Source organism: Sceloporus undulatus, chromosome 6 (genome assembly GCF_019175285.1).
Source record: "Sceloporus undulatus isolate JIND9_A2432 ecotype Alabama chromosome 6, SceUnd_v1.1, whole genome shotgun sequence".
Lineage (NCBI taxonomy): Eukaryota > Metazoa > Chordata > Lepidosauria > Squamata > Phrynosomatidae > Sceloporus > Sceloporus undulatus.
The window spans coordinates 78,765,978-78,774,839 of NC_056527.1; the positions used below are offsets into that span (position 1 = coordinate 78,765,978).

At 38.4% G+C, this 8,862-nt stretch overlaps 1 protein-coding gene across 6 annotated transcripts in view; it reads right to left on the minus strand.

The window, feature by feature from the left end:
- USO1 (USO1 vesicle transport factor) overlaps window positions 1-8,862 on the minus strand; it is a 58,199-nt gene that overhangs the window by 37,103 nt on the left and 12,234 nt on the right. The window contains exons 1-2 of one of the 6 annotated variants that reach the window (XM_042474199.1): window positions 6,605-6,681; window positions 3,204-3,215 (exon numbers count right to left, since the gene is read on the minus strand). The exons of 4 other annotated variants lie outside the window; for them this stretch is intronic. The gene's annotated coding sequence lies outside the window, so the exon portion shown is untranslated. Of the gene's footprint in view, window positions 1-3,203; window positions 3,216-6,604; window positions 6,682-8,862 lie in introns of those variants that run through there. One more of the 6 variants, XM_042474200.1, reaches the window with a different exon arrangement.

The window sequence follows — 8,862 nt, forward strand, 5'->3', positions numbered from 1 at the left end:
CATTCAATCTTCCTTTCTTATCTTCCCTGATCTAAAGCAAAGAAGAGCAGTAGAGTGGAGGAGATACCCAGCCCTGAATTGCTTGCTGTTCATCACTGAGAGGGTGCCACTACTATCACAGATTGTGGAGAAAATTTGTCAAAGTCTGGTGAACAGATACAATGTTCAATTATCAAATGGTTACCAGAAAATTATGACACACTCACCCTAGAAAGCAGCAAACTCTTGATATGCTTACAGCAGAGAGTCTTAAAACACTTATGTTTTCCTTGTCACTCTTAACAAACGTAGTAAGGAAAATATGCTAAACTAACATGAATACCAAATTTACCACAGAAATCTGTTGCCGACAATTCTCTGCAATACCGATTACACTGCCTGCCCACACATAAACCGTACTTAGGTGTTTACTTGAACAAAAGAGAACTGCAAGCAGCTAGAGGGATGGACTGTACACATTGAAACTGCCTCCTCAGCCCCCAATTAAGCAGCAGGGTTTGAAGGAGAACTCTAGTCATGTTCACTTGACTGAGTAGAATGCTCCCAGTCCCCAGTTATGTAAAGTCGAGTCATATCCAAGCAGAGCAGCCCTTAGATCTCCCAGTTTAATACAGGCAGATAGAGAGCTCAGGGTGGAGGAAGGCTTGGAATGTATGGGGCAGGATCAAAATGTATACCTCTATTTGCTCACCTTCTATTTGCTCACCTATCTCCACCTACTGCATTTAGCAAGTTCCTCAGTGGTAAAGTATTTCAAAACTAAGCCCCAAGATTTAACAAACAATGCCATCTCCTTGACATGTCTTTGCTCCTTTATGTCCACTACTTGCTTAGCCTCAAAAGGGAAACAACCCCAATATGAAATTCAATATGCAATGGAAAGATCTGAACTCAAACCATATAAATTCCACAGTTACATCAGTGTTGAATTCAGACAAGTATATGCTGCAAGGATTACAGACAGACTATGGCCCGATACAGACAGGCCAAAATAAAGATGCTTTGGGTCACTTTGGAAGCATGCTGTTTCAATGAAGCATGTATACTAAGACCTGTTACAGACTGCCAAAATAAAGCTACTTCAGGTCTCTTTGGAGGTATGCTATTTAAATGATGCATGGGTCCTAAGAGTCTGGAGGTCGCGCCAAAGCCACACTCCATTCCTAAGCACTGGAGTGCAGCTTTGGTGCAGCTTCTGGATTCTTAGGATGCATGGATCATTTAAACAGCATACCTCCAAAGAGACCCGCAGCAGCTTTATTTTGGCAGGGCAGTCTGTAAAGCCTAAGAGTCAAGAAGCTGCGCTCTGTCCTTAGGACTGGATTGTGGCAGAAGCAGCATGAAGTATCCCATCCCTACTCTTCAGTCAACATAAAACAAATAGGATTGCCATCATGGAAGGCATTCCTGTACTCTGTGCAAGCCCCGAAATATATGAGCTGCTGAAATTGACAGAGCTCTGAGTCCATTCTGTGCAAACCTTCAGCAGGCTTGTAATTTCTTCAGACTCATTTACAAGGTTGTGTTACATTCATAGAAGACTAATATAAATTTCCCAAATATATGGACCATAATTCATACATGGGTTTCATGAGGACCAGTTCCATTGGGTCCAACTTATTTGCCCCTTCCCACCAGGGTAACAGCACACCAAAAAAAATAAGTCTGCAGTATATCTTTCTTGTTTCTTTTGTAAATTATACACATCTAATATACATATAAATTATACACTTACTTCCCTAGGCTATCCTCTATTTTCCCTTAACATATTCCTTTTCTCAGTTCTCTTGTTGGTTATTTTCTGTCCAGTTTTGTTGTTGATATATTTTTGCTTGGTTCTTTTATTGACTGTGCTTTGCTCTCTCATTTTATTTAATTTTGTTATTTGTTAGGTTATAAAATCACAAATATTTAAAATTGGAGGGGGGAAAGAGCTAGGTCTCCCACGATTTAGAAAACAGCATCTCTCCCTTTTGGTTTCTAACTAGCTAGTACTGACTTCTGGTCTTGATTTGCCCTTTGCAGTTATCTTTGAGACCTGTTAGGCTTACTTCACTCCTATTTGGATCTACCAAGGTGTGCAAGTATCAGGAAGAACCATAAGCATTTTCGCTTGCTGCTATTTTCTACACCACCACTTTGGCTCCTATTCCACATAATCGGGTTATATTTTTTCTGTGCTGGATGCTGTAACACTCTTTAATGCCTATGACCCAAGTCCTTATAAGGCTTAATCTCACAAGCAACTTTGCACTTTAGTCCCTCTGGACACGAGTTTGAAAAACATTTAAAGTTGCTTTTAAAATGCTTTTCATTAAATCAAGTGTCATTAAATCAATTGCATTTCATTAAAAGGAGTAATTATTATTTTTCCAATCCTCAAAACACTATAATCAAGCTGTCCTTAAAACAATCAAGTGCCTCAATTCTCTATCGGATGTGGACAATTGCATTCATTATCCTTTTAAAATGTTAGAATAAGTTAAGAATAAGGGAATCCAGGAATTTTTGAATAACGATCTATACCACTGATAACTAAAAGAGTAACAGTAAGGACGCTGACAGTTTGAGCATGCTATGAACTAGGGTTATAATGTATCTGAAGTCATTACTTCAATACTGTACCAAAACATTTTAGGTGAGGTTAGCTGTTTGAAGTGTGCGTACATTATTCTAAATGAATCTCTGGTAGAGTGTAATACTGTTAAATTCTATGAAGTATGTTAAATAAAGCATGCTTATGTACACGCAGTATTTAAAAAGGGCACTGCAAATTAAGCAATTTTGAACTTTAGTTTGCTTCTGTAAAAACACTTCGCCAATTATATCTACCTGTTTTAATGTTGTGCTGCCTGAGTCCCAGGGCTGAAGAAAAGGCAGGATTAAACCAATATTTCTGAACTCTGTTCATCTCACCTCTTCATATTATCCAGCACTTTTAGTAACAAATGGTAATGTATTTCAGGTATTTTAGTTCAGTACCTGACACCACAAGCTATATATCTCAAATACTACTTTATTACACAGTTCCTGACGTAAAGAGGATCTAAACATTTTAAATGTGGGAGTATGAAAAGGGTACAACCTTTAAAGTATTACTTGCAGTGCAATATCCTTTTTAAAAACGACTGTGTTGTGAGTCATTAACGCTTCAAACCATGACTAGAACACACCATGCTAATATACATTTAGATCCTTTTTACCTTCAGAATCATCTGTAAAGGCAGAGAGAAGAAGAGAAAGAAGATTCAGTTGAAGCAGTTTTTCATTAGTCAGCAATAACAGTTACAAAATTGAGTCAAAGGAAGAATTCCAGATCAATAATTGCAGTGGTTACTTGATTAGTGTAGCTCTGATACTACTGATTATTATTGCTATTACATGCTATGTAGACCCCCCACAAACCATGAAAGACCCCACAGCTTACTGTGGCTTCCCTTAAATCCCGACCTCCAACTAAACAGTTCTAAACTAAACTAAACATGAAGCCAGAGGAGTGCCTCTTTTCTTCAGCTCCTCCAAAGTCTATCTTGAATCTGGAACCATGCTACTCAAATTGGGGTGGTAGCACTTTAAATCAGGCTTCTTTACCCCAGAGAACCTATGGAATGCCAATAGTTTAGATGATCATCATCAAAACTATTCAAAAGATCAGGCACCAGGACAATCGTATGACCATCTCCATTTTAGCCAGGGCTGGAACCAACCACAGCTACCTCTTTCCTTCTTGGATTTTTCTATCAGTTGCCATTCAACTGACTATTATTATATAACTATTATGCACTTGAATTTGTGTATTTTCCTTGCCCTCCTCTTTTGTCTCATATCTATTACATAAGGCGTTCTGGCAGCTATTTATTCCACTCCCCCCTATGCTTACTTCCAACTTTGACTACTTAATAAGTGTTCTCTTCGTCCAAAATTATAACAATTCATCTTACCTGTCCTATGCATTGCACTGAGGCTGTTGCTGAACAAAAATTTTCAGGACTCCTATCATTATGTGATTTTAAAAAGTAGGTGCAAGCACACTGCAAATTAATCTAGATTGAGACCGCTTTAACTGCATTGGCTCCGTGCTAGGGATCCTGGGAATTGTTAATTTACTGTGGCACCAGAACTCCCTGACAGAGAAGATCATGCTCACAAATACCGTTCTCAGAATTCCTAGCATTGAGCCAGGGCAATTAAAGCAATCTCAAACGAGTTATTTCTGCAGAGTGTTTTGGACCATAACCAGCAAAATTCCTTAGGAGTCAGTACTGCAACCAAATCCCATACGCACGCAAGCCATTTCTGTTTATCTGAATACTTCCTATCCATAAATGCAACAAATTTATTTTAAACATGCTAGCCAGAAGCTGCATTAATCTTCAATTATGTTTTTATGTTTTTTTATTTAACAAAACCAAAATTTGATGAAATATTTTGTACATTTCTATCTTGACTGCAATAAAATGTACTGGGCGTTACGGTATCATAAATGGGTTGCTCTGTTTTGAGCTGTCCCCCAGCAACTTGATTCTCCAACTAATCGAAAGCTCTTTTAAAAACTGAGATAAACTTATCACAGTGAAGATAAATGAAAGATCCCCAAGGAGCCTGCACCGACAGGCCAAATAAGTGTTTTGGGTCACTGTGAAGGTATGCTGTTATGACACACACATCTTAAGAGGCCAGAAGCTGTGTCAAAGCTGTGCTCTATTCTTTGGACTGGACATGGCTTTGGCGTGGCTTCCAGCTTCTTAGGATGCATGCATCATTTGAACAGCATACCTCCAAAGTGCCACGAAGCAGCTTTATTTTGGTCTGTCTGTTCAGGCCCCAAGGTGTTCTCACAAGAGCTGAAATAAAACCCAGGGTTACCCAGCATATACTGCAAGTCTAATAGTGCACCTCTCAAAAGCTCAGCCTCCCAGATGAATATTCTGGAGGCCTGAACTCCAAAATGCACTACTCCATCATATGACCAGGATCAATGTCAATGTATAGTACATCTGGGGCGCTGGATACCAATTTAGTAATAATTGAGTAGCCCCATACATGGGTCTGTAGTCATAACCAATTTAGACTCACTGGTTTCATGTCTATTCTAATTTGATTAAATCTGAACCTAGCACTTCATTTGAATCAAGGATGGAGATGTTGCCCTAGTGTTTTGAAGCATCTGATGATAAGATGTGATAGTGTATAAGGGGGCAGATTGTATTTTGGATTCAATCATATATTACTACAATCCAAAGAACTGCACAAAATATGGGGAAGAAGCAGCACAAGCCACTTTCTTACTCTTCTTTCCCACTCTCACCACAGCAAATATATATCTCCCATTTAGAAAAAAGCCACCATTTGAAACACAAAAACATTATTATGAAAAGATCTGTAGGGCTCATTATTCATATGTCAAAGAGAAAACATTGATTAAAGCCATGTGTGTTCTTTGCTTTTGTCTCTTATTTAATATATTAGAGGCTAAGCATTTGAGAATAAGAATTACCGTAATACCTTGATCTTGGTAACACAAATGAGACCTACTTTTAATACATTGTCTCACCCTTGGTTTGATTCTATGATTAATCTCCTAAAACGGTTTTGTTTGATGTGGAGGTGTATCTTGGCAGATAGTTGAGCAAAAGTAAGGGTTAGGATGTTTTCACAACTACACAATTATAATACTTTGATACCACTTTAACTACCATGGCTCCATTCTATGAAACCTAGGTTTACAGTTTCATGAAGTGTATAAAATTACATCTCAGAAAGTTATAGTATCTCACCAAATTACAGATCCTAGGTTTCTGTCTAATGTTGCCATGCCAGTTAAGGTAGAATATATTGCTCTAAACTATGTAGTTGAAAGAGACATGGAATACCTGAATACTGTATCAGTACATAAGGTGTTTTCTATTAGAATAACAAAAAATCCTGTAGCAGTTTAGTGCTGAAGGTTGTTTCAGAGAAAGGCAATGACAAACCACCTCTGGTATCCCTCGCCTAAGAAACTCTGTGCAATTCATTGACTCACCATAAGCCAACAGGTGACTTGAAGGCATGCACTCACCCACAGTTTAAAAATTGTTTTTCCATGTTTTAACCAACTACTCATTTGTTTAGAAATGTGATAGTTCATAAAGATTGTGAACACTGTGTTCACACACTCCCACCTCCTGTCTTCTCCTCTGTGTGAAGCTGCACCACAAGATCAGAAGCACTGACTTTATTTTTAACTAGCCAGAGTTCCCGTTATATCTACATGCAGAGATCTGCAAGCAATTTAACCAAGGTAAGATTAAACTGGGTATTATATAAGACTTGGGGTTTTTTGGACCACCAGTTAACTGTCATCATTCCCTGGTTCAGACACAATGGAAGTTCTCATTAGTTTAAAATAAAAAAGCAGATGGTTCTGATTCTCTCATCATCAGTTAACAGAAGAAGAGAAGTAGGTGAGAGTGAATGGTTTAAGGTTTTATGTAGTTTGCATGCAGAACAGAAAACCATGTTGTGCACTGTTTTTTAAAATATATTTTACCATAGCCAGATAATTAAACCAAACTAAACCTAGATTTAAGGAGATCATATTATTCAAATATCAAGTGCATACCTTGTTCTTCCTCTTTCAATCATTAGAGATGATATTGTAAAGGGTATCCAAAGCATAGCCAATTATTTCAGAATCTGAATGTGAAACAAATACAATTTCTTATGAATGAAAATCAATGTCAACTTATTTTAAACGTCTCTTCATTATGATGAATATTCATATTTATATCATTAGTAGCAATCAGTGCAAGTCATAGTATCAAACCAGGACTCTTAGTTTAAGAAGAAAAATAGGTTATGACACATTTTGAAAAACGAATGTTGGTACTTACCTGTGATATGTTCATTTCCAGCGACGAGGGTCCTAGCATCCTGTTCAGTCTGTTTCCTGCCTACAGGAGCGAATAGGGGAGCTAAACCAGAATACAGGGGTTAGGACCCTGTCTGCTGGGAAATTTTCTGTTTTCCTGGCAATTGTTTCCTACAAAACAGTCTTTTAAACACTGATAATTTCTGAAAATGTTTGGAATCACTGAAAATTTGATTACCATTCTGTAGTTTCCAAAAAAGGGTACCTTTTTGACAGTTATTGATACCTTGGTCTCTTTTAAGAAATAATGCAATATATAATATATTATTGAATTCAACTGCAATTTGCAGTGCATAGCAAGGGTAATACTGTATGAACAGAAATATCTCAACATTTTTAAAACGTTTCTTAAGAAGCTTACCGATCTGTCTGAAGAACGTGGTAAGATGAGGCATGCTTGAATTCCTACTTCCAAGCGGTATTTCTGACAATTCAAGGACAGACATCACACCATGTTAATACAATTTCATTTAATAAAAGCAATATCTGTATAGTGCAATCACTATAAAGGGACAAACTATCTACCTTCGAAAGAGATTTAAGTGCACGCACAGCATCCCTACGATCATCAAGTAAGGTGGAGGTGCTACTCTATCACATAATTTCTGAATCTGTAAGTGAATAAAAAAACAACAATTAGGAATTTCATCAAATCGTGTTGACTGCAAACATCTTTTTTCTGTGATACTGGCAATGCAAGCAGGGAAAACTGCAAGTTCAAACGGCTGATATTGGAATGTAAAAGGAATGTAAAGGCCCTGCCTTTAAATATTCCAGGCAATATCTTTCATAATTTTTACATGTGGCTGATATAGGGGGATGGATTTGAAAGATGCTTGACAACTAAAGGGCAGTCGAAAACAATTTTAAAACACTGAAAAAGGTGGTGGACCCATCCACTCACACAATGAACACTTGCACATTCTTCATATTTTAGACCAAACAAAGATCAGAAAGATAAAGCATATATTCAATTAGTAATTCCAGCTCTTTCAAACGGTTTTCACAGGTATCTCACCTCTTCTGCCATCATAAGCGTTTAACACTTATTTCCACATGACCTCCTAAGCACTTGCACTGTTCATTTGATCGGGCAGCAAGTGCAGAAGCTTCTTCTGCAGTCCCTCTCCTTTCCTGAAGGATGAGCTCTCGTGTGGGGCCTTGGCAGTCAGAGGACTGGCCTGTTGGTCAGAGGATCCATATATACATTACCTTTGAATTCAGCGTTTCTTTTTCTGCATAAATATGCAAAGGAGTAGGCTGCTACAGAGAAGCATAACTAGATGAAATAGGGGTCTCTCCTGTCTTTCCCTAAAGTCTGAATGCCTCTAACCAGTGGTTCCAACTGTGGGTCGGGACCCCTTTGGGGATCGAGAACCTTACATGGGGGTCACCTAAGACCATCGGAAAACACATATTTGCATGTAGCAATGAATAATTTTAAGGTTGGGGGTCACCACACACTGAGGAACTGTCTTAAAGGGTCGCGGAATTAGGAAGGTTAGAAACCACTGCTCTACACTAGTTTTCACCTTTGATGACAAAAAGAAGAATAAAGGCACAACACAGTAAGGAAGGTTAAAAAAGTTGCAATGGCTGTTACAGACTGCCAAAATAAAGCTGCTTCGGGTCTTTTGGAGCTATGCTGTTTAAATGATGCATGGGTCCTATGAGTCCGAAGGTTGCGCCAAAGCCACACTCCATTTCTAAGCCTGGAGTGCAGCTTTGGCGCAGCTTCCAGATTCTTTGATGCTGCAGCATTTAAAAAGACCCTCCAAAAGACCCGAAGCAGCTTATTTTGCAGTTGTAATAGCCATGTCTCAATAGGAGGATACATTATATTTCACTAGGGGATATCTGTGTTATGTTGTAAAGTCGCCACTGTATACAGCATACATCATACAAAATACTTACCTAACATACCCCGGTCCGCGACCCCTTTGCCTGGT